This window comes from Syngnathoides biaculeatus, chromosome 2 (assembly GCF_019802595.1).
Source record: "Syngnathoides biaculeatus isolate LvHL_M chromosome 2, ASM1980259v1, whole genome shotgun sequence".
NCBI lineage: Eukaryota > Metazoa > Chordata > Actinopteri > Syngnathiformes > Syngnathidae > Syngnathoides > Syngnathoides biaculeatus.
Genome location: NC_084641.1, coordinates 5,869,852 through 5,897,104, shown reverse-complemented (window position 1 = coordinate 5,897,104; position 27,253 = coordinate 5,869,852). Strand labels below are relative to the sequence as shown.

The window sequence follows — 27,253 nt, the reverse complement described above, 5'->3', positions numbered from 1 at the left end:
CTGGGGCCTATCCCAGCTATCTGCACAAGATAGGTGGTAACCTACTGAACTGGTTGCCAGCAAATCGCAGGGCGCACAACCATTCACTTTTATTCACATCAATGGGCAATTTAGTCTTCAATCAACCTACAAAGCATTTTTTTTTTTTGTGGTGGTGGGGGGAATCAAGAATATCTGGAGTAAACTCGCAAATGTACAGTGAGAACATGCAATCTCCACACAGGCAGGGCTGTGTTTTGAACCCTGGTCCTCAGAAATGAGATAGAAATGGTTCGATATATATAAAATCAATTTTCTTTGCTGGTTATCCTCACAAGGGTCGCCGGGAGTGCTGCACATGGAGACAAACAGCCACACTCACAATCACATCTAGGGACAATTTATAGTGTCCAATTAATGTTGCATGTTTTTGGAGATGTGGGAGGAAACCCGCCTAGGTAGAACATGCAAACTCCACACAGGCGGGTCCTCAGAACTGTGAGGCCTATGTTTTACCAGCTGCCGTCTGTCTCTCTCAAACTGTATTTTCCGCACTATAAGGTGCACCTAAAAGCCTTTAAGTTTCCCAAAAACCGACGGTGCGCCTTATAATCCAATGCACCTTATATATGGATCAATGTTGAGCCTTTAGTGCAGCTCTATCTAATGGATGCATAACGTAACCCCAGCCTATATAAGAAAAAAGTTTTAGAATATCCCATTCATTGAAGATGCGCTTTATAGTGCGAAAAATAGTGTGTGTGTGTTATATATATGTATAAAACGGTAATTTCTTAGAAAAAAATAAATAAAAAGGGGGGGGGGTTGTATAGGTGTTTGCAGCACATGTACAATACCTTTTCCATATTCGACAGAAGTTACTGCTGCAACTTTTCATTTTTTCCAAATATGATCCTACTGGGTGGAACAGTTGGTCGACTGCATCTGCCTCACAGTTCTTAGGCCATAGGTTGAAATTTAGCCTCACCTGTGTGGGTTTTCCTTATGTACTCCGGTATCCTTCTGCATCGCAAAAAGATGCGTATTAGGTGAGTTGAAAACTCGAAGTTGCCCGTTTATGTGAGCAGCGCAATTAGCTTGTGACCAGTTCAGAGTGTTCCCCAACTCTCACACAAAGGTAGTTGGGTTAGGGTCCAGCACACCCATGACCCGAATGAAGATAATTGGTAGAGAAGAAGGATGGATGATGTCAAAATGTTGGCTCAAGATCAGTTGGGCTGGATGTGGAGAGTGCACTGCTATTTTCGGATCTCACAGGTTCAAGCTTGAGCTCTGGAGTGCTCGAAAGCAGTCCCGGCGATGCACTTTGGGTTGTGGGCCTGCCGAATAACTGAATAACAGAATCTGACGTTGAGAGCACACTGGACCATTTGTGTTCAGGGTGCGACTTATCAATTTTGATCACTGGTCTCTGAGATCCTGCCACTGATGAAAGTCAGTGAATTAGCTCTTTTTGGATGAAAATGAGTTAACTCCAGGCCAAATGTCTTGTACAGTTGAGTCTCACCGATGTGGCCCTCTCAGCATGCCTTCTGGCACTAAAGATCCCCACAGTGCCGCAAAGCAAGCTGGGAGTGTTTAAAGTGCATGTTTTGTGTCAGTTCTTTTGTTTTGTTTGCTAGTTATGCTATTTTGTTTGCTGTAGTGTGATCATTTGAGTTTCGATGTAACACCGTGAGCGTGTAAATAATGACCTGTCTACATAGGCAGTGTGTGGGCCAATGTAAGCTTCTTCTGCATACAGATGTGAAATGTAATTGTTCCTCCCTGCATTACGAGCACCATCATATGGTAGTTCGTAAACACACTAAACCAGTTGCTGCCATGCATGCTAACAGTGGAACCAGTGTGTTTAAGTGGACTTTGTTGTCACACAACAACACTTGTAAATGTTAGAACTCGGAACATTGTAAGGTAAGTTAGAAGATAATTAAGACCTCTATGATTGTGAAAATACAGGTTAAAAAAAAAACAGCAGTTCAGAGTAAACACCCTGTTTGGAGTCGTCCTTGGAGGGGGAACAAGAGAACACTACCCCTGGAGACTCCATCACAGTGAAACACGGGAGGGTGTGATTGCAAACCCTCCCCCATTAGAACCCAAGTAGTGTTCTGTTTTTGGATTTATATACTCATCACAATTTGTTCATAACAAACACCATGTTCAAGCATAAGAGCGTCCACACATCCATTTGGAGCCATGACTCTCTCGGTCGCAGTTCGATGATCGACTTTGTGATTCTGTCATCGTCTTGACTTGCGGCAACGTCTTGGACACTCTCATAAAGAGCATCCAACGCGTTGAACGTTTTAAAGCAGGTGGGGTGGCACTGAATTTTTTTTTTTAGCAGGGGGTTTAAAACAACCACTAATGGCGGTCTCCCAACCCCATCATTATGCTCCGCCCCCGAGTTCGAAAACCACCGTACTTGTAGTAACCTTTCAGAATTTTTTTTCTGGTTAACTGAGGAGAATAGTATATGATTGCTGGTTGGCGTCATGAAAAATCAGTGCTTTGATTGAATGGGAGCTCAAAATGTCTCCGCCTTATTTATTTTACTGTGACTACTTTCTTTCACCGTAAATCACAATGCTACATTGCTCCTGCAATGGAAGCTTTTTTTTTTTTTTTTTTTTAAAGCATCCAGACCCCCCCAAAAACAAAGTGAGGGCAAAAGGCCAAAATCCATTCATTAGTAATTAGATGAGATATTTTACTCTGAAGAAACTGCAGTTGGAGTGAACATTTCTTTGCAGGATTCATCCACTTGGTTTGTTTGCTGAAACACCTCTGAGGAAAAAGATGAAGCCTGCTGAATTCTAATAAAAATAGAACCCTTAGTGATCAGTGTCAGTGCTGTTACTGGTGTGTGAGAGTTAGTTTGTTTATGTTCTTGTCTGTTAATCTGTTGTGTTTTATTCATGATGGGCAGTCTAAATATAACACACGGCGTCCCTGGTGAAGACCTGCAAGTGGTCCCCATGCTGTCATAATTCGCCACCTCTTGATGAGCTTGTTGTGCCCCGAGAGGAAGAGGTAGGCTATATCTGATCACTCTTGCCAATATTGTGAGTCATCTGTGTTTGCTTCCTATACGAAGAAACAGAACTTGTCGAAGCGCGGATCCCTGTGGGGCGCTATGGCTAACTTCAACATGCTCAGATTCTTCATTAGCCAATAAATTCAGACTGTCAGCAACCCGACAAATGGAATTTAAAAGAAGATGCTTCTGCGCCAATGATGTTCATGTTGATGCTTTTCTTTATAAGCCTGAAAGATCTCCGTCAATCAAAATCACCAACCATGATTTCGTGTCACACAAATTGAAAAGATTATCAAGCCTTTTGTAAAAGGTGTAGAAAGTATGGCAATAATTGGAAGGAATTAAAAGAAAAATGAATAGCCACATACAGTACAATAAGAGTGACTTTTGTAATTTCAACATTTTACGCCTGGATTCCCCCATGATTTCTGCCACAGTCTAATTTTCCCTGTCGCTGGGCGGGTGGGTCGGTTGAACTATTTACAGGACAGTTTAACACGCTTAATGTGATGTTGGCTGCGGAGTGAAGCCACCCAAGCAGATGGTGGGGGAAACTCAATCAGAGTCATTTCCCCTCAATTAGTGAGTGATTAATGCCGGCTTGGAGACGCACTGATGACCTTGTGGCCTCATAACAACTTTAACCCGATCGATGCCCCTCCAGCAGCATGGCAGCACACAAGTGGACGTGCAAATGGGTGAAATCCTTGCCCAGCCTTGCTGTCGTCCTCTTGCATTTTTTCCCCACTTTTTCTTTGTCTCTGCTGCTTACCTGCTCCAGTCAACTCTCTGCTGTCACCTTGACATTTTCTTGTGGCTTTTGCCAGCATGCCTGCTCAGCAAAGGCAGCAGAGGGGAGCCTTCATTGTCATGATGAATATTTCTTTGTTTCTATTTTACTCTTAAAAGTTATAATGGCCATATAGCCTGCCACTCATAACTGTATCCACCTCCTACACCATATACAGTTGTGCATTGAGATGACTCTTTAATTCCTCGCGTGATCTTGTTTGTAACTCAAAAATGCTTGTATGGCAAATTAGATTTCCCTATTGAAATGAATGGGAATGGCAATCAGTTAAGGCCCCCAACACCCAAAACATTTTGTAATGCTTTTGAAATGAAAGTTAGCCAATTCTAATATTGTACTTAATATATTGTCTACCATAAGCACTGTGTTTTTGAAGCTCCTTCTGCTGTACACAACTTCTCCACCTGGGGCAGTCTTCTCCAGACATGGATCTACATGAATTCATTTTTACTGATGATATATAGTATATGCATGTATTTTCCGTGTATTGGTTCAGTGGTTATAACGCTGCAGCATGGATGTTCTACGGTAGCCTGTCCATGCCATTTTGTAAGCATCAAGCTTAGCATATTTTCATAGGGCGAAAGTATGTGGTTGTTTTCAATTCACAAGGTGTAATTAAGTTAGTTTTTAATTTGACAGGAAGCTTCAATGAACAGCTTAAAGCTTTGTAAAGAATTGTTCAATAACTGCCAAACTGCTGCCTATGAAGTGATTTGAATTCACCGCAACACTTGTATCTCAAACTTTGTGGCTTGCCAGGCAAGGTCTTGTATCTTGTAAAAAATGTATCTTACCTCAGTGGACCACTGTTATCCAGTATTATCACCCCACACCACATAATCCACAACTGTATAATTCATCACCACTCTAGCTAGTTTTATAGTATGGAAAAGTATTATATAACCCCAAGTCCCAAATGTCATTTTTTTTTTGGTCACAGTTGATATATCCGAATACAGTGTGTACTGATTTGGTTAAGATTTACTTATGATGTAGTTGAAAGTTCCCATTCATCACTTTTTTTTAATTAGCAGTAAAAATTTGATTTTTTTTTTTTTAATCAAATATGTTAACAATTTTAGTTATGTCAAAAGCTTGACAGCGAGACTTAAGAGTCATCAGCAAATGCTATAGCTGGAGGTCTGCCAGCGAGTCTCGCCACCTGATGCTGCCATGTTGTGTAACATGACAGATAAAGATTTGATCGATTGTAATATCAATAGTTTGCCCCACCATGAATCTATTTTGTACGCGTGTCCCTTTTTTGCGCAAAAAAGCCTCTTAATAGTTTCCGCTATCATCTACCGACTTTCCCCAGTCACACCGCAACCATTTATTATATTTCCTCCGCCCTCGTTTGCTTTTAAGCTGATGGAATGTTCTCTGTCTGCCTTTTGCTGACTCCGTCTGATTCTCCTTCGCCTCCTGTTCCTCTTTCCCTCTTCATATATCACTCCCATCTCTTTCCAATGCAGGGAGGACTGCGAGAGGGAAATGAGCAAAAGAGCATTGGTAAGGCCAATGGAAGGGGTCGATAAAACGTTCTCAGTGAATAAGGAAAATGTCTCCTCTCACGTTGTGACTCCAAATATGCATTTTCAACATGGTGCTATGAAACATTTTCTCTCTCAATTGTTCTATGCAGGTTGCTCGATTTGCAGCCGCCCTTTTAACTATTACTTCTTTTGTTTTTGTGGCCTCAACTGATGAAATTACTCATTGAGAAATGTTTATTACTTCCTCCACTTCTTGTTGACAAACCAGAGACATCTCATGCAGATTTTCACAAATGTGTGCCATTCTTCAAAATTAATGGACACACAAATTATGTCCCGTACATTACTTTATAGAAGATGACCTGAGAGCCATCCGGCACGGTGAAGGGCTTTAATATGGACTCTTGGGATTTTTTTACAACAATAACATTTTGAAAAAGGAAAATTTGACATCCCTCAGAGTGAAAATAAATATCTTCTAAATATGACAGATTACACAAGTTTTCAAAAGCCATGCTATATTTAAAGGATTCAAAACAATTGCAAAGTATATAAAATGATTCTTCTGCTGAATGCCTCGCAAACCTGTCAGCAAGCAATCAAATACTTTGTTTAGCATCTTTCCTATCCCTCCACACACTGTAAATTTGATCTGCAAACATAATGGTGTATGGTGGTATTTTGACTCCAGAGTTTAATTTATTATAGAACCATGCAGGTAAATCAAATAACTCTTACTCATATCGACCTTCCCTATTAAAGTGTATTGAAACACCTTTAATCCGAGTCATGGATTGAAGCTCAGAAATCAAATATTTTACCTTTAGTATTTCCCATTTCAGAAACATACCAAGAAGAAGTACTGCTGTTGATTGAGGATGAATGTGGTACAAACCGTTACTTTATAGTCCTTTTAAATTCACTTCACATTTGACTTATAATCCACGACCCTTGTGAAGATAAGTGGCTCAGAAAATGGATGGTTGCATGGATGGATTTGTCCCGATTCCCTTTCATGGTTTTGACCCAGATATGTTGGTCTTGTTCATGATTGCGCTTCTCACCTATTTAAGACCGCCACCATCAATCATGAGCCCCGTGACGTCTCAGCTTTTGTCTGCTTTGCCTGGCACGACTGTGGCAACGGCCAGCAGCAGATGGGCATGCTGCTTGGTGGTACACACACGGACATTGGAATCCATCGATTGTATGCACTGTGTTGTAAATTTCTAGGCAGTCTTTCACCGCGGTCTTTGTCTCACAGTAAAAGGATTTTCACTTGCATTGGGCTTTTCAATCTTTAAGGTACTCAAAGCGCTTTTTCGCTGCACTTTCATTCAACTGATGGCGCAGCAACTGGATGTTCGGTATCTTGCTCAACGACACTTTACGTTTACGGGTTCAGGATGGAAGCCGTAGCTTTCCTGGTCGGGAGACGACCGCTGTACCACCAGGGTCACGTCAATTTTCAATTCTCATTCTCAATGATTTCAGATATGAAAATTGCAACCTTTCATTTCCCTCGCAGGTGGTTGCTGTTCAAGACGTGTTGTCGTCAGTTTGATATCTTGAGCTAATGGATTTCTAGTATCTTAGGAAACCGTTTTGTGATGTGAGGGCAAGAGATTCCATCTTTTCCAATGCACTCTTAATTAGTTTCTCTCTTGGACTCATATAATATCTTTTCTTTAGATCTCTGTCTAAGTCATTTCATTTATGTACACGGACAACATGCAACTTGTTACAGTCCAGTTGGATTTTTTAAAAAAAAAATTAATGGGTGGTGGTGTTTTTTTCTTCTCATGCAAGTCAGGCAATCCTCACCCTGGCACTGTACAGTAAGGCAAATCCACTTCGTTGCAGGCTTTGCGATGAAGTGAGAGTGACCCACTTCTGTTGCGTCACTCACTTTGTCCTTATATTCAACAACTTCTGACTCCACTTGCAGCTATTATTCAAACCATTGTCTTATTAGAGAGACTTCAGAGTTTTTACACTGTATTTGGCAAGGCCTCAAATTTTCCTTGCAATCAGACTGTGCTGTGGGGGAGTCAGAGCATTTTGACGTGACCTCGGCATTCTATTCTGGACTGTTGATGCGGTCACGTCAAAGAGCTGCTCCAATGGTTAAGAGCCTGGCACAGTGATTTCTAACTGCTATTTTGGCAGACTTGGTCTCTAAATGGCTAAGAGGATGCTGTAATACATGAAGTTTTTCTTTGTCCCAAAATCCCTGATTAGCCTGAAATATATCACAAAGCGGCCTTGTAAAATTGTAGCTCACAAATAAGCCTAAACTCTCTGAGGTTCTGATGAGCCATTACAATGGAATGAACCCATATCATAACAGTTTGCACTCTTACTTCTTTGATTCGGTGTTCTGTTACAAGACTTCTGTGCTCAACATCGACTGTACATAATGAACACCATTGTCAAGAATAAGGGTGCCCACACATGCACTTGGCACCAAGACAGCCTAGGTCGCAGTTCGATGATCGACTTTGTGGTTGTGTCATCGGACTTACGACCGCATGTCTTGGACATTTGAGTGAGGGGGGGGCCGGGGGGGGGGGGGGGGTGCCGCTCTCAACTGATCACCACCTGGTGATGAGTTGGCTCCGATGGTGCGGGAAGATGCTGGTTCAACATGGCAGACCCAAATGTAGTATGAGGGCCTGGTGGGAACGTCTGTCAGAATTCCCTGTCAGAAAGAGTTTCAACTCCTACCTCTGAAAGAAATTTGCTCATGTTCCGGGTGAGGCGGGGGACATTGAGTCCGAGTAGACCATGTTCTCCTGAAGCGGCAGACCAAAGCTCTGGCCTTTAGGTGGTCGGTGCCTGTTATGGCGGCAATCCCCAAATCCGTTGGTAGACACCAACGATGAGTCATGCCGTCAAGCTGAAGAAGGAGTCCTATCGGGTATTTTGGGCCTGTGGGACTCCCGAGGCAGCTGATGTTTAGCTTTGGTGGTTGCTGAAGCAAAAACTTGGCCACAGGAGTTCAGTGAGGCCATGGAGAAAGATTTCTAGACAGCTTTGACAAAATTCAAGTCCACCATGCGGTGTCTAAGGAGAGGGAAGCAGTGCACCGTCAACGGTGTGTATAGTGAGGATGGACCGTTACTGACCTCAACTCAGGACATTGTGAGTCGGTGGAGAGAATACTTTCAAGACTTCCTCATTTCCACTGACGCCTTCTCACGAGAGTCTGGGAAGGAAACAGAGGACCAGGTCTACACCCTCATCCCCATCCCTGAGAGTGCATGTGAGTTAGTTTAACCAGTCCAAATGTGGTTTGTAGATTTGGAGAAGGCATTCAACCATATCCATCAAGGAGTCCTATCAGGGGGTACTTTGGGTGTATAACTTACCTAACCCCTGATACGGGCTGTTTGATCCCCACACAACCGGTGTCGGAGTTTCGTCCACATTGCTGGCAGTAAGTCGGACTCAGAGATGGTCTCCAACAAGGCTGCTCTTTGTCAGTGATTCTGTTCAAAACCTTTATAGAAAGAATTTCTAGGCAGAGCGTTTCTAGCTGTAGAGGGCGTCCGGTTTGGTGTCCTCAGTATTGCATCTCTGCTTTTTGCAGATGATGTGGTTCTGTCGGCTTCATAAAGCCATAATCTCCGACTCTCACTGGAGTGGTACGCAGCTGAATATGAAGCGGCTGCGATAAGAATCAGCATCTCCATATCTGAGACCATAGTCCTCAATCGGAAATGGGTGGCGTGTCCTCTCCGGGTGTGGGATGAGATTCTCCCCCAAGTGGAGGAGTTCAAGTATCTTGAGGCAAGAATGGAGCGGGAGATCGACAGGTGGATTGGTGTAGCATTTGCTGTGACATGGACTTTGTATCGGTCCGTTATTGTAAATAAGGAGCTAAGTTGAAAGGCAGAGGTCGGAAATTACTAGTCGATTTACATTCCTACCCTCACCTACAGGCATGAGCTATGGTTCGTGACCGAAAGAACAAGATCATGGATACAAGCGGCCAAAATTAGTTTCCTCAGCAGGGTGTCTGAGCTTTCCTTTAGAGATTGAGTGACAAGCTCAGTCATCTGGGAGGGACTCAGTGTCAAGCCGCTGCTGCTCCTCTGCATTGAGAGGAGCCAGATGAGGTGGCTGGGGCATCTGATCCAGATGTCTCCCTGGTGAGGTGTTCCGGGCATGTCATACTGTAGAGACTACATCTCTCGGCTCCTCTGGGAACGCCTCGGGATCCCCCCCAGAAGAACAGGATGAAGTGGCTACGGTAAGGGAAGTCTGGGCATGCCTGCTCAAGCTACTGCCTCCACGGCCCGACCTCGGATAAGCAGTAGAAGATGGATGGATTGACTTCTTTGATTCTGATTATGTTTATGCTATTTTTGTTGCATTGCTGTTGTCTTGGTAAGACTCGACTGACATTACCTCCTGTTAATACGATGTTCCGGTGACCGGGAATGACCCAAGTAAGTTACAAAGGTACGTGTACATTCACAGTAGTAGCACGAAGACAAAGAAGTAAAATCTGAAGATTTTCTGGTTGCCAGGAGATATTTAACAACCATATTTAATCACATCTGGAGGAGGACATTATAATAATAATCTCCTTGGTCACACAGATGAGGCGGCACATGTGCTCCTCTCATATTTTCATTCGTTGCTGAACATTCGTTGGTAGACTTGCCTTTGATCGCACTATAATAAACCAAAAGGCCCCTACGTCTCTCAACGGAGAAGTGAATAAAAGAGCTCCTGAAGTAGAGTGCAGGAGATTAACAACTTTTTTTTTCTTGAAGGGATCTTACAGTATAGAGTATTAGTTCCTGTATAGTGCGGGAGGAGATGGGGGGCGGGGGTGCTATTTTCACACCATGTGCTATTTCTTTGATGGATGCGAGTGCAGCAAGAAGAGCAACTGGATGCTAATCCTGGCTGTATAGATGAGGAGGGGACTAGAGGATGGACCTGTGTGTGTGTGTGTGTGTGTGTGTGTGTGTTTGGGGGCGGGGGGTTTACAATAAAGAAGAATGACCAGACACGCACACATTGAGATTGTGAAGTTGAACCCAAGGCGCAGGCTCAGATGAGGGTGATGTCACCTCCGAGAGTGAGCCAATGAGGGGGAGGGAGCCAGAGAGCGCGGCTGGAGGAGGGTGTGTTTTTCCATCACTGCAGGATCAGCACAGCGCAGAGGTGCACACAGTCGCGCCACACGGCCGGGACGAGGAGAGGCAACGACAAATCCGGTCGAGGACCCGAGAGCAAAGGAGCGTCCGTGTGAAGGTAAGAGCAGCTTTTGTGCATCTCGACACTTTGTGAAGGTGTGGAAGAGAAGAACTTTGATGAGTAATTAGGCTGCACACCTCTGTGAAATATGATGCATGTCCAGTACATTGTATATTGCAACATCTCCTGCGTCGAAATGTATTCATTCCCAATCGTAATAGTAATATTGGTGTGGCGTGTCCACAAACATGACTATTAAAACAGCTTTACATGCACTGGACTTGTGATGATGATGATAATGATGATGGCGATAGACATCTAAATGATGTTGGTTACCTGTGGCTATGTCTATGGCTCTAAACCTGTGTCAATGCATCACTTTCTGTGATTTCCATTTCCCTGTTGCATGCAACAGGGTATCACCTGACATTCTTAATGCTCATCATGCTGCCAATTTGCATTTATGCGTATTTTGCATGTGAGCAAAAGTGGGCTTTTTTAAAGATCCAGTTTGGATTTGATTGACTGCATTTTCCTAAGCTTGAGACACCAGCGCCCTTCCGGGCGGGGGGGAAAATGTGGTGAAACAAGGGCAATTTCTAGTGGAAATGATTTTCCTCTTCTGCCTCCCTTTAATACAAATTCCTATTTCCTCCCCTTGTTCCCCCTCCCCCAGCTAATAACTGATAATAACTACAACCCATGATTCCATGCTGCAACAGTTTTCATGAAGCATGCTTATTAATGTTCTCCTGAGAGCGACACATTCTAGAGTTCCCGGAGGGAAGGGAAGACAGTGAATTGGGATTTAAGTAAGAGGTGGCTAGTGGCTTTATCAACAGAGTCGTAAAGCAAGGGAGATGTGACAGGGGGAAAAAATAGGGTGGGGCCGCCAGTGCTCACATACGTCTGGAGGTGAAGTGTGTGTGCCCGCACGCATGGAAATCCGGCACTCACCTGGCCTCATGCCATATGGTAGAAATACACCGCATAAATCAACGTTGTTGTTGTTGCTGTTCTGGTTGCATGAAAAAAAAAAAAAATCCAGACGTGTTTGGCATATCTTGAGCAATGTTCCAAGAAAGAGGCTTCAAGTTGTTTAATGACATTCTTGGTTGGTTACTGTCAAAATATAAATAAATAAACATAAAGACACATTGTGTGTTTCAACTAGCTTTGCCTTGAGAAAGTCCGCTTCAGTTTAAGCTAACAGGAAAAAAAACAAACAAAAAAACGCACTAATGGGCGGATGGATAGCATCAGTGTATCAACGTTAGACAGCAGGAACAGTGCAGCAACCCTTGTAGACAGACAGCATAACAACCCTCATGGGCATATATTCTTTATCCTCTGCAAAAACAAATGACTAACATAACTACATCTTATTGAGGTCTTGTGACTATAATTATTTTCTCCAAGTATGCACGCAAGTCTCCATTATACTGCCAAAAGGTGAGCAAGACTTCTACAACAGACACCGAGCACCTCACTGATGGTGTAAGGTGTACTTGCCTGACTTTGGTGCCGGAGTCGCGGGTTCAGTTCCCACTCAGCGACCGTGTGACTATGAGAGCAAATAGTTGTCCGTGTATATATGTGGTCGGCAACTGCTTAGCGACCACTTCAGGGCGTAGTTCGCCTTTTGCCTGGTGTCAGCCGGGATAGACTCCAGTGCCCCCGCCCCAAACCTAACCAGGATGATCAGTGTTGAAAATGGATGGACGGAGAGCTGTCTGTGGCTATTTGCCGCAATTACTTCGAAATGTATCTACTGCATTTACTAAGTAATAGAAGCTTGGCCAATTTCTACCACTACATCATGCAGTTAGCCATCAAGCTGTGCCTACTTAACCCGTAAAAATACATCTTCCCTTAAGTTTTATGTGTTAACTTGGCTCATGTTACATTGCAGCTCAAGCAGTGATTGGCCAGCTAACTAGCACGTAGCTATCAGCATCAAGTGAGCTTGTGGACCGTCAAATACTCCACATCTTCACTTCATGAGCCATGCGTAAATCCACACACCAGGGACACTTCAGGGATCGTTAATTGTATACCATTTTTGCTAACCCCGCAAGATATAACGAATTAACGAGCGGACGAGCTTGCTGGACCACAGCGAGCGACCAATTCATCAGTGCCCTGTTCTGTGTCGTTTTGTGTGGGTCCCCACATCACAGAGACATGGGAAAGTTCACGGTTGATTAAACGCAGTAGCAAATGTTATTCAGCCGTAGTAGCTGACTCCAGACACTTGAGCACAGAAAGCATATCTAGTTTCTGTACCGCTTATCCTCACTAGCATCGCGGGCGTGCTGCAGCCGTTCCCCAGCTATCTCGGGGCGATAGGCAGTCTACACCCTGAACTGGTCGCCGGTCATTGATGCCACTGTTTTGAGCCATTCGCACTCACATTCACACCTACGGGCAATTTACAGTCTTCGGCTAACCCGCCTTGCATGTTTTGGGGATGTGAGAGGAAATTGGAGTACCTAGAAAAAAATCATATTGCATCATATCATGTCATGTTGTCTTCTAAGTGTAAAAATATCAAAATAAATCATCTACAGCTCTCAATCCATTAAAATGTAATTAACTGAATTTCTTTCAACAATTCTGAAAAGAAAACTCATTACTTAGGTTCTCTACACACAGAGGGAAGTATTTGATTCATTATTTTTCTATATATAACGTAGTTTGCAGTCGTAGTATATTATATCTGACAGGTGACAAAAACACAAGTTGAGCCACTTCAAGAAATTGGAATATTACATAAAATAATTTCCTATCTAGAAATGAAGGCGACATGAAAAGTACTTCCCATGTGTTTGAATCAACATGAGATTCACTTTTTGAAATGATCGTCTGGCATGAATGAGCTTTTCTTTGATATTCTAATTTGTTTACAGGCGTCAAAAGCCACAACTAAAACAAGATTCATCATTTATTATTTAAGATGTTCTTAATCATTACAACTGTGCAAACTGAGGATTAACTAATATCAAAAATATTTTTTGTCGTAATGCATCAAAAATGAGGTATTACTTAATTTACAGTAATATCACAGTTGAAACAAATGTTGCAAATAAAGTAAATAAGAATAATGGATTTTGGGGTTAGCATAATGTCTTTCAGCGATTCAAGGGTCAACTTCTCCATCAAATTCCTCCAATAACTTTGTAATTTTGTCTGAAACCCTTTCACTGTTCACGTTCTAGATTCTTGAAGTTCACACACAATGCAGGTGACAAAATGGGAATATCATATTTTTACAACATTACCAATTCAAGAGGATGACAAATGACGCTTTTCCTGGGCGAATGTTCCTGGGTGCAAATGTCTGGCAGGCACAGATCCTGGCGTCCATCCACAGGCCTTCGCTCTTCCAGTAAGTGGATGAGGAAGGAGCCCTCTGATTTCCTGTTCTTTTTTTTTTTTTTTTTTAGCTGCAGGACACTCTCTCCTCTGCTCGTGCTGAATGGACAGATTTCCACTCCAGTAACAATAGAACAATATTCACAGTAAAAAATCATGTCGGGTCCGAGGTGATGAATTTGCGCTTGCAAAAGAACATCTCGCGGATCACTTTGTTTTGTTTTGTGGTTTCCAGCTGTTTTTGGAGAAAGCAGTGGCTCTTAAAGTGTGGTACGCAAAGGAATTCCTGCCTAGATTCACTCATGTTGTGCTGTGGTGCCTTGAGGTGTGAATATAATTCTTAACTCCAAGCACTCACATCTCAATTCATCTTTCCTCCATTGCAATGAATGGAAATGTCATCGATGCCCCCAATTTTTCTATATATGTATGCGTTTATTAAGAAGACAAATAATAGTATTGTACTTTATCAAAACAGACAGTCGTGGCATGAATAAATAGAATGAAGAAGACTTTTTGTCACACTTTCTCCTTCAATGCACATTGTGGTGCTCATACTGGTATGCACACCTTGGCCTCATAGAGGAAGTAAACACACCAATACAGAGAATTACAGTAGCTCCTCTCTCTACTTCTCAGTACACCAGTATTATTATGCCGAACAGGAAGAAAAAATAAGGATTTATACATAGTGTTTCCTGATGGAAATTACTGGCTGCATGCTTACCCACCACATAATACACACAACCAAGAATGGGCAGAACTGACGCATTTACTATGGTGGACGGACTGACGTATCCCAGCCAACGGCTAACACGCTCATTCATAAATCTATAGAAAATGGAGCGCGCTTTACTGCACTCTCAGAGAGCGCTGGGAGCGACAGACTGATTTTCTGAACGTACCCAGACACTGAGACGGAGGTAGGATTGGTCCGCACCTGCATGACATCATGACAGGAAGCAGTCTCTCCACTGTAAAAGGCCCAAGACTTTTTTTTTTCTTTTCTGGCTGGAGCTGATCGAGCTCCGCGTGAAAGATCTCAGCGCTGAACCTTCACTAATCGTATCGCAGGACTGCATTTTCGAATGAATACAATTTTTCATCCAATCCGAGCCAGAACGTTGGGGCAGCTGGAAAGCGTTGGACTCACAGTTGTGAGGACCAGGGTTCAAATCCTGGTCCCGCCTGTGTGAAGTTTACATGTTCTCCCCGTGCCTGGATGGGTTTTGTCTGGGCACTCCAGTTTCCTCCCACGTCCCAAAAATATGCATTAATTGGAGACTCTAAATTGCCCATAGATGTGATTGTGAGTGTGACTGTTGTCTGTTTCCGTGTGCCCTGCAACTGGCTGGCCGCCAGTTCAGGGCATACCCTGCCTTCTGCCCGTTGGCAGGTAGGATAGGTTCCAGCATTCCCGCAACTCTTGTGAGGATAACCAGTTAAGAAAATGGATGGATGGATAGTGGTGATGCTCAGAGAGGTATTTATTGTGATGGTTCTTTTTAATCAGTAAGCTAATTATAATGACTTTTACATTTAACATCCCTCAAACTGATGTCCGAGATTCGCTCCTGACAACATTCACTACTTTCCGGGCTGACTGTGGATGAGAGGCAACTAACTGGTGGATTGGAAGCTGAGAATGGAAAACACAAAAGGTTAAGACGTAGAGACTCGAGTGTCCAAAATGGCTCTTTCAGCCTCCAGACAGGATGAAGTAGAATTTTCGCTACTTGTAGCTGTCCTGTTTCTGATGCTGTACACGCAAACCACGCCTGAACGCACGTTCAGCATCCCTTCAACTCGCACCCCACCCGTCACAGCTGCTGTTTGAATCCGATGCCGCAGATGGGAGACGACCCTCTGGGAGTCAAGTGGGGGTCGTGGTTGTATCGTGCGTGTCTACGTCCTGTCGAGGGAAGGCGTGAGAATACATTGTGGTGATTTCAGGAGGCTGGGGTAGGTGGATTGACAGGCCGACCGGCTCGCAAAGATTATATATGAACTCTGAGGAGGAAGGAAAGAAGCCTGCAAATGAGGGGAATTAAATTTGCATCGAGGGAAGGTAAGCAGCACTGAAGATGGAAAGGATTGATTGAAAAGTGAGGGTGGAAGGATGACGGCCAGATAAAAGCTCTTATGTAGAGGATGGATATAGGATTTTTACAGCGTGTCCATGTCTCTGAACTGTCTTGTTCCACCATCAACCTCCCCACCCCCAACTATTAACCAGTACACACCAGGTATTTAGGCATATGGTGGTGCCTTCACATAGGACTGACCCGACTTGTGAAAAAGATGCACGTTAGGTTAATTGAACATTGAAGGCTGTAAATTGTCCCTAGGTGGTTATTCGTTTACAGTATATTTGCTGGCGACCACTTCGGGGTCTACCCAACTTCTCACGCAGAGGTAGCTGGAATGGGCTCCAGCAAGCCTGTGATCTTAGTGAGGATAAGCAGTATGGAAAATGGACAATTATGACCTTTTGATTAATTTTCAAAAGGAAATGTAGTGGACTATGTCTTTACTGTTATTGATGCACCTGTATGAAAATGACCCCTTTATATTGCTACTTTACAAATTACATTTATAGAATGTATACATACAAATAAAAAATATCATGAGGTAAAATAGTTGCGATATTGCAAGAATAACGAGGATGAAAATAAAACTTCATGCAGTAACTACAAAAAGCAGAGAAGTTCACTTCCCTAAAACAAATGAAAATGAATATATCTACAAAAATACATCCATCCATTTATTTTCCGAGCCCCTTATCCTCAGAAGGGTTGCGGGAGGGCTGCAGCCTATCACAGCTATCTTTGGGCAGCGGGTGGGGTACAAAAGCTTGGCATTTAGCCTAAAAAAGACATAAAACCCCATGAATGACCTTTTTGCCGGCACGTTTTATTTTTGTCCCCACGACAGAAGCGTCTTTGTCCCAGTCGCAGAAAATCCCCCGGAGCGTATCTTCATCTGCAGCGCAATGAAAGAAGCGTTATTGTTGCCATCACTGAGGAGAATCGGCCACTAAATTGACCCTCTGTTCCTTGTGTTTCCTGACAGTCGTCATAATAATCTGTTGATGACAAAGTACTTTCTGTGCGTCATCATTTTTGGACGGAATGGTAGCAAATATCCATCTTTAGAAAGGCAACAATAAAGAACATTTGTTTGATTCTGGTCACAAAAGAACATCGCACATTTAGTCATTCATCTTCTGTCCTCGCCACTTACAGTGAAGAGAATAAGTATTTGAACACCCAGCTATATTGCAAGTTCTCCCACTTAGAAATCATGGAGGGGTCTGAAATTTTCATCATAGGTCCATGTCCACTGTGAGAGAGATAATCTAAAAAGAAAAATCCAGAAATCTCTATATATGATTTTTTTTTAGCGATTTATTTGTGTTATACAGCTGCAAGTGAGTATAAGAACACCTGAGAAAACCAATGTTAATATTTGGTATAGTAGCCGTTTGCGATTACGGAGGTCAAAGATTTCCTGTAGTTATTCACCAGGTTTGCACACACTGCAGGAAGGATTTTGGCCCACTTCTCCACACAGATCTTCTCTAGATCAGACATGTTTCTGGGCTGTCGCTGAGAAACACAGAGTTTCAGGTCCCTCCGAAGATTTTCTATTGGGTTTAGGTCTGGAGACTGGCTAGGCTACGCCAGAACATTGATATGTTTCTTATGGACCCACTCTTTGGTTTTCCTGGCTGTGTGCTTCGGGTCATTGTCATGTTGAAAGACCCTGCCACGACCCATCTTCAATGCTCTGACTGAGGGAAAGACGTTCTTCCCCAAAATCTCACAATACATGGCCGCGGTCATCCTCTCCTTAATACAGTGCAGTCGTCCTGTCCCTTGTGCAGAAAAACACCCCCAAAGCATGACGCTACCACCCCCATGCTTCACAGCAGGGATGGTGTTCTTGGGTTGGAACTCATCAAACCATGACGTCTTAGTGTATTACCAACAGTCACCTTGGAAACTGTGGTCCCAGCTCTTTTCAAGTCTTTGACCAAGTCCTGTCGCGTAGTCCTGGGCTGATTCCTCACCTTTCTAAGGATCACTGAGACCCCACGAGGTGATATCTTGCATGGGGGTCCACTCCGATTGAGATTGACCGCCATGTTTAGCTTCTTCCATTTTCTAATGATTGCTCCAACGGTGGAGCTTTTTTCACCAAGCTGCTTGGCAATTCCTCCGTAGCTCTTTCCAGCCGTGTGGAGTTGTACAATTTTGTCTCTGGTGTCTTTGAACATCTCTTTGGTCTTGGCCATGTTATAAGTTTGAGTCTCACTGATTGTATGGGGTGGACAGGTGTTTATGCAGCCAACGACCTCACACAGGTGCATCTGATTCAGGATAATACATGGAGTGGAGGTGGACTTTTAAAGGCGAACTAACAGGTCTTGAGGGTTAGAATTCTAGCTGATTGACAGTTGTTCAAATACTTATTTGCAGCTGTATCACACAAATAAATCATTAAAAAATTAAACATTGTGATTTCTAGATTTTTCTTTTTAGATGATCTCACAAAGTGGAGATGCACCTATAATGAAAATTTCAGATCCGTCCATGATTTCTAAGTGGAAGAACCTGAAATATAGCAGGGTGTTCAAATACTTATTTTCTTCACTGTATCCTCTCTAGGGTCACAGAGTGATCTCCGGGCAAAAGGCAGGGTACACCCTTAACTAGTCGCCAGCCAGTAAAGTTGTTTTTCAACTCATAATGTGTTGCTCGGTAACAATGTACTGTACACCGTAGTGCCTTGCGATTCGAGTGACTCCTCTTACGATCTCACTGAGATACAAGCCACCATGCAACTAGTTTTGCTGTGACATGCGAGCAAAAATTTGAGGCACAAGTGCTGCATGGTGGCAGTGAACTCAACAATCTACCAGATTTTAAAGTTCTTAAAAAAAGAGCCTTCAACTTGTTTATTGGTGCTCTCAGCTTTGCTTTTTGGGCGGCACAGGAGACAACTGGTGAGAGCGTTTGTCTCACAGTTCTGAGGACCAGGCTCAAATCCCAGCCCCACCTGTGTGGAGTTTGCATGTTCTCCCCATGCCTGTGTAGGTTTACTCCAGGCACTCTGGTTTCTTCCCACTTCCCAGAGACATTTTAATCGAAGACACTAAATTGCCTGTCGGTGTGAATGGTTGTTGGTTTCTACATGCCCTGTGATTGGCTGGCATGCGGTTCAAGACGTACCCCACCTCCTACTCAAAGATAGTTGGAATCGGCTCTGGCATTCTGACGACGCTTGTGAGGATAAGCGGCTAAGACAATTGATGGATGGATGGATGGATGGATGGATGGATGGATGGATGGGTGGATGGACTTTTGGAGTCAAGTATTTCAAGAATATCCAGTATAGGTTTGTGTCCGAAATTAAGACTCCAGTGTTGGCTAAGTACAGCGCTTGCAAGTATTTCAGCGCCATTATAACTTGAGATGAGGGCCAGTTGTCATGCCAATGAAGGTATTGTTTGTCTTGAGACTATATTGCTTTTATTTTGGAAGGTTGAGACTTCTCGTTTAGATGAACGCTCGTATTTGTTTGGCACAGTCGTTACGCCGGATGCCCTTCCTGATGCAACCCTCTGCATCTATACGGGCTTGGGACCGGCCTACAGATTGCACTGGTTTATGCCCCCAAGAGACTTCCCGTTTGTTCCATTACTGTGAATTTCATAGGAACACTTTGATTTTTTTCCCTTTTACAGTTCAGGACATTAAATATCGCTTCATACTTGACAGTTAATAGAATAAAAATTAAGATGTGTTTACTATCGCTCATGATTCTTGTAGGTGTATTTAAACACTCGTAATTACCACTCAGTTTTATTCAGCAATACCTTTTCTTCACTCGTCGAATAAGCTCATGTTTTATAAACAACCCTGAAGGAATCCTTCCTCCAACTTGAACTGCTGTGCTCCAACTGTTGATTAAGAGATGCGGTAGTGCTGGTTTTCTGATGTATTGATTTGTTGCTGAGCGATGGGCTGCATTTTTAATGACACTTGGGAGAGATTGAGGAGTCACAGCGGGATCTCAGTAGTGTTCCTTGGCTTCCAGCATCAGCACAACGTTCCTACAGCTGATTTCCAGCGCAACCTCTACAGCCGTTTCCGAATGAACCGCCTTGACAGAGACTCAGAAAAGGTAAACAGATTTGGAATTCTCCTTATTCTCAATGAAATCCTATGCAATGACACTCTTTCCTTGTCAGGAGAAAGAAGTACAACAGAATTCATTGGACCCCTAATGTTTTCCGAAAACAGCAATTAAAAATAAAAGAGTCTTTGCCTGACCATTGTCTGCTTATTAAATGCTAACAAACAAAGCAAAATGCCGTCGACAGGCTAATGAATAGCATCAATTTGGCTATTAGAACACTTTCAGCAAAAGAATAAATTGAACACAAAGGGTGCAGCAATACATGTGCATGATCACAATACTCCTCAACCCACAATGATATTCAGTGTACTGAGTCACTTAGAATATTTGTGAAATTATTGTGCAATTGTCTCTGCATGACTATTATACAGACCCCCGGTGGCCAGTTCACACACCAGAAGGAGCCACAATGAATTCATCAAGATTTCATTCTTCATATTTAAAATGAGCATGAAGAGCCTACAAATGGAATTTCCATTTAAGAACTTGCGAAAGAGGATTTGAGATACAATATAGGAATTTTCGCATTACGATGGTGGTCCTGGACCCAATTAAACTCGTATCTTAAGGGACTAGCAAACTGGCATCTCTCCAACAAGCAGGACCAATTTCCATACTTTGATCTGAAGCACTGCGTACTGAAAGCAACTGCAGTCCATGGCCATGCTTGTTTATTTTACGGTGTTTGTATGATTTTATTGCATTGATTTTATTCTCTTTCAATAAATGAGGCACGACACACTTTAGCCAACATGGCGTCCTCGAGTACGTCGTCTATGTTATGATGCCGTCAGCCATTTTATATTCATTAGGCTTGGATTACACACAGTGGGAGGAGATCAGTTTTTGAGTGGGTTGTAATCCCCATACACGGTCCTAATTTAATCTCACCTCCCGTGCCATTCCAATTACACACTAAAACCGCATGAGAGCGACTGAGACGAAGATTTGGAAACGGCATGATTTGGCTGCTTCTGTACAGAAAGAAAATGTCAAAATTGAACCAAATATCAAGAGGATGAATTGCCTCAGGAAAAGATGATTAAAGTCAGAAGGTTGCATTTGTTGCAGATTTGCCATCGCGGTACATTAAATGAAATCCAATACCAGAGCTGGAGAAAAAAAGAATCGTAATGGTTAGTTCTGCTGGACGCGGTGCGACAGGTAATAAAGGGGCGTCGCCCCGCCACTGAACAAGAACACATGGGCATAAAAAAAAAAAAATACAAACAGAAATAATGAATTTGGATTTCTAGATGAGCAGGATCAAATTTGCAACATCCTCCTCAGGGTGCTTAGATTCTCTCCTGGTACTTCATCCTTAATAGCCAAAACAAGCACGGAGTATTAAGTTAGCGGAAAACTGTAAAATGTCGATTGTTGTGAATGTGAGTGGGGATGCTTGCATACCTCAATGTCCCTTGCTCCCCATTTTGCCCAAAAGTCTTTTGGGAGAGGCTCCTCCTTTCCTGCGACACTATTGAGGAGAGGCAGGATGACGAGAGAAATTGTTTCATAAATCTTTGTTGACTGATATTGGGATGCTTTTCCAGTCTTGACCCATAAACACGCTAAAAGTTAGGGTACATGTGGAGTAGCTCCTCATCAACGCAAGACATATACTGTACACATACGCCCGTGTATCTTTCTCTTGAGTTATACTGTATCTATCCGTCCATTTTCCAAGCCGCTTATCCTCACAAGGGTCGAAAGTTGGGTTTAAATTGGTAGCCAGTCAGTCGCAGGGCACACATCGACGCCTTCAGTGAGTGGGAATTGAACCCATGCAGCCCACAACAACAAAGTCAGATGTGTGTACCACAACACAATTAGTGACACTCTTGAGATATACACAATGGAAATACATCATTATTACAACAGAGCGCCATTACCATCTTCGTTCAGCTGGCTCAGACATTGTGGGCCAAACTGTCTTAAAGGCCCCTAAATGTCAACATTTAAATATCAACTTCATGCATTTTGAATGACTAGTCTGTTTATTTTTAATTACTTGCACGATGGCTTATCAACTCCCGAGAAGTGCAAAGTTGTGATGACAACTGCTTGGAGTGATACTAAAACAATAGCTAACGTAACCACCCATTATTTGGCATTAAAACTAATTACAGTATACAGTTTAGCTTCCCATGTGTGTACTATCATCCCCCTTTTCATTCCAGTATGTTAAAACCTATAAATAAGCGTTTATATAACCTTTTCTTTTGTTTGCGTCACCAAATTTATAACCTAGAGTGCTGGACATCACTCGCTTTGTCCAATCTTATCTGCTTAAAACCTAAATACTTTTTATATTGTGCCCTCTTGGCCATCTTTGCGTCTTGTTTGTGTGTTTAAATCCACACCTTGTTTTTGTGAGTTTTGGAATGAGCCCAGGTAATCGGCTCTACACAGAGGCCCATGCCGAGCCTGAGCTCCATCAACCTATATATAGTTGTGAAGCTTGAGAATCTCTGTATTTCGAATCCAGATGCGCGAGTGCCTCTCGGAAATGTGACGCTCATCATTTGATCTGCGCCGAGGAGACGACTGACTGATGCTGCGGGCGCACATAAGCTAACCAGGGCGGGCTGAGCCTCCTTGTTAGTACGAGCAACAAGATGAAAGGTGGCGTCCCCACGAGGAAACAACGGATCAACAAGAGGGTGAAAGAGATTTATTCAGGCGCACATGTCACATTGGCTTGGGGAGAAGGAGGGAGGGCACGAGAGGCAGGACAAAGACCAGCGCATTGAAAAGATCTCTTCCACGAGCCCTTGACACTAGTTTGGGGCGTGGTGCATCCCATTAAATGGCAGGGGAATAAAGCGAAAACAGCAACGAATGGGCCCTTTCACTGCTATCTATCTATCTATCTATCTATCTATCTATCTATCTATCTATCTATCTATCTATCTATCTATCTATCTATCTATCTATCTATCTATCTATCTATCTATCTATCTATCTATCTATCTATCTATCTATCTATCCAGCAGATCGTAGAGTGGGGGTGGGGGGGGCTGCATCACTGTGGGTGTTTCCAGTCAACTTTTTGCTGCCAATCAAATCGGCTCCTTTCATTCCCTTTAAACCTGACAAGTGACAGTCTTGACGGAGATGGAAGAGCGTAATGGCAACGATCAGCGCATGAGTGGAGCATTGTCACTCTTCTCGCCCGATGTAGCAACACACAATGTGAGTGGGCACCGTTATTAAATAGAAAATGAGCTGGTGATCACCGATGGCAATAACCTTGACAGCCTTGTTTTATTTATACCTCTGTCCTTAGGGGGAAAACAAGCCCACAGTAAATGTGACAAGGCTGTAAGGAGAGCCCGTCATTTGTTGTGTTTAGTGTGCTTTTCGGGACACCTCCGCCTGCCCGTGGGCATCATCTGCTTCCACAAGTGTCACAATAGCTGTGTTCCCATTTTTTAAAACTTCTACTAAAACACAACACTTCTGAGGTGTTGGTTGGCATGTAGCCCAGTGTTTTGTTTTCTTGGTGTCTAGTTGTCCTATATTGGAAGTAATCTTGAAAATGATTGACATTATCGGGATTCAAGTCTCAGGATGTGCACAGTTATAGTTGTCCACAATGTGTCCCACCAAGCATGAATTCCAATAAACAAAACGATTCCCCCTGAAGCTCAAGAATAACCAAACCAAAGCTCCAGAAAGGATGAAGTGAGCTGAAGTCTTGAATATTAGCTTGGCTGGCTCGGCATTAGAGACTGTAACAACTTAAGGTGTTTGAGGATACCAATCTGCAAATAAAGTGAAGCACCCGTCAAGTTATATACTGTACCTAGTTTGCACAGGCAAGTTTTCTCATATTTTCATGATGATTACACATGTTGCATTTAAACAGATATTGTTTTTACTTTTTCTTGGGGGGGTGTTCATTGGGTAGAGAGGCTCCACCAATGGTGTCAAATAGTCTGGATGTCAAAAAGGGTGTGTGGATGAAAAAAAGTTAGGGTTAGAAATATGTTCTATTTTCATTTCTGGAACATTGTCTCTTAACACCCCCCCCCCATCAAGAACTGGCTTATATTTTCAATAAGAGAAAAAAACACAAGATCGGATTTTTTAGAAATATGTTTATTAGCTTGAAAAACATGAATTTCCAATTATTTTATCAGCTACTAGCTATCAATGTTTTGGAAATTTGATACTTACACCTGGGTCCAGAAGGACCCGTTTAAGAAAATTGCTCCTGTGCCATTATATGTTACACAATCTTGAAAGTGATACATTCTGCTGACACAGATAAAGTCCTAAAACACTGGCACTCTCGTGTTTTTAATATTCATGTGGCCTGTTACAGATACCCCATGGGGTCCAGACGGACCTTTAAGCGTGTGCGCGGGGTGAAACTATTTTTTTTTATATGGTATTGAGGAGGTATTGCGAATGTGTTGGGAACAGCATGAACGGATTGTTTTCTTCATGAGATGGTATACACACACGCAGAAAAAGCAAAGACGGTATGTGGCTAAATGGTCTGTGCATACTGTAGCCGTGGCCTGCCAGACCCTTTTGGCATTCGTTTCTATTAAAACCTCATCAATCGCTTCTTTTGCCTCAGGTAAAGGTCAACAGTAGCTTCTTTCTGGCCTTTACGATGTATTATATTCTCCTGTAGTTGAGACATCCACATCTCAGAAGAGAGGGAATAGTGTTGGAAAGACTGCATGTAGAGCTGTAGTCAACTGTTAGTTTCTCATTTTGCTCATTTATCCTGTCAAATATTTATCTTAAAACTCTAAATACAATGTATGCGTCAGCCCATTCTAGTTTCACACGGGAGATGACTTGTGCATGGCTGGAAATTGCCGCACGTTGCAGAAAATCATGTCCTTGATCTCGACGGCTACATGGTGACGCGTGGAGACTCGTTTTTTTGCAGAGACGGGGGTCTGCAGTTCAGACGGGGGGGTCTGTGTGCCTCAGATAACAGCGCAGCCTTTCATGGAAAGTGCGACACCATTTCCTTCCGCAGTAGATCTCAGCTGCGGACTCTATTGGTAATAATTGGACTTATTTAGAGACCAGAAATGGGTTTGTGATGATAATGATGACAGATGCTATGGCAGTTAATAAGCCACTTAGGAGTCCAAGGCGGAAGATTCCCCTGGACAGTTTCTCCTGATTCCAAGATAGAGCTTGACAGGATGGCCACCTTTAATTACAATGTACAAGAAGGAATGGGATCCATAAGCTTCTGTCGGGAAGAATTCCGAGAGAGAGAGTGAGGGAGAAAGAGAGAAAAAGAGAGGTGCATGTAAGAGGGGGAGGGGAGAGAAATATTTAGCAGCCGGAATCAGTCGGTTGTCATGGTGACAGCAGGGTGAGGCGACGGATAGGACGCCAGTATATTGACACCTTGCCTGGACACAGATTTTCGCACACCGTTTGCGTGCATAAGGACGCCTGTGGACAGAACGCAGCCCGACGCTTCATACTCAGAAAGAAAAGATGCTGCAGGTGTCCAAATACTTCCGGACAGCATTATAAAGTTGTTTTACCGTCACGGTAGTTGGAGATGATTGGCAGTTTTTTCTTCTGTTTTACCATGTTTAATTGTGGGGTCGCTTTTGTTTTGATAGGTTTCCTCTTCCTGTTTTGTTTGATTGCCGTGAGATTGACAGGACAGCTTTCAGTAGCTTTTTGTCATTTATCAATCAAATGCTCACTGAGTGGAAAATATGGACTTACTGACTGGCCAATTTACTGGCAGTTTACAGTTTCTATCATTAATATGAGCTTTGTTAGTGCCTGCTTGTACTCATATGACATTTAACAATTCAATTTTAGTTTAAACATAACCAGAGAAATCAAAAGCTTTTGTGAAGGTAACAATTTCAGATATATATATATATATATATATATATATATATATATATATATATAGATAGATAGATAGATAGAGATAGATAGATAGATAGATAGATAGATAGATAGATAGATAGATAGAGATAGATAGATAGATAGATAGCCTACACTCATATTAATAATATAGAAACAGCCAATAAAGTACAGATAAAAGATCAACATAAGGAAGGATCCTAGATATTCAAATCTAATCTTACAAGAAGGGAAAAAGAAGATTAAGGTTTGCATGTTGGTAAGTGATAAGTAATACTGTCATACTTTGTTCGATTGGTCAAATCTGGAAAGTGTGATATTATTGACATTTATCACCAATGATAAAGTATAATACCATCCACCCAATATGTACAGTGTATCAAACTGTTGATCTGGACATTAAAATATTGAAATGCGTAAATGAGGCTATTCACCTTGCCGCATTCACCACACACACCACACCACTGACTTTTCATGCAAAGTCGGTTCCCAAAACAATCAGCAGCCAGAAACTGTGGGAAAAAGCCTCACTCCTGACTCTAAGAGGATTAAATGTTGACATCAACAGATGTTAAGACTTATGCTCAATGAGCTAATTTGAAAACGTTGTATCGGATGAGTATCTCCATCAAGAGCAACCTTTCTTTTGAAAACTGGTGACTTTTTATTTGAAAGCTGTACTATTAATTTGATGATGGAGCGATGTCCCGATTTATTGCAATCGGACAAGCGTGTTCAGACACTTCCTACCACGGCCACAGGAAATGAATATGTTGTGTTGGTCCTGCCTTGGAATCCAAACCCCCACCCCCCAAAAGAGAAAAAAAACTGTTCATCAACTTCATAGTTATAAATATACCACACATGATGTTCCCTGAATGCTTTGATATAGTTTTAATCTTATCTTAAAACTTTACAATGCAATGCGTTTCCATGTGTTGAAGACACTCTGTAACTTCCACTAACAACCCAGGCTAAACTAGCCCTTACACAACTTACAGTATAAAGCTCATCTTTATTTGAAATATACCACAAGGAGTACTTCCTTTACACCAATCAATACCTACCTACTGCCTAATAGCTGGCTAATCTTTGTGAGTTACATAAAGAAGTAAATGGTGAATTAGTGAAAAACCAGAGGTTCACTTTATTTTCAAATTGCTGCATTGAGGTGCTTGGGCTCAAAACATGTCAGCATCCCCGGTTAGCTGCCGCTGCCCTCTGTCATTCATTATG

At 42.6% G+C, this 27,253-nt stretch overlaps 1 protein-coding gene across 1 annotated transcript in view; it reads left to right on the top strand.

The window, feature by feature from the left end:
- Positions 1 to 10,539: 10,539 nt before the first annotated feature.
- Positions 10,540 to 27,253, top strand: part of l1cama (L1 cell adhesion molecule, paralog a) — a 53,057-nt gene continuing 36,343 nt past the window's right edge. Inside the window, exon 1 of the mRNA XM_061828959.1 lies at positions 10,540 to 10,624. The gene's annotated coding sequence lies outside the window, so the exon portion shown is untranslated. The remainder of the gene's footprint in view (positions 10,625 to 27,253) is intronic.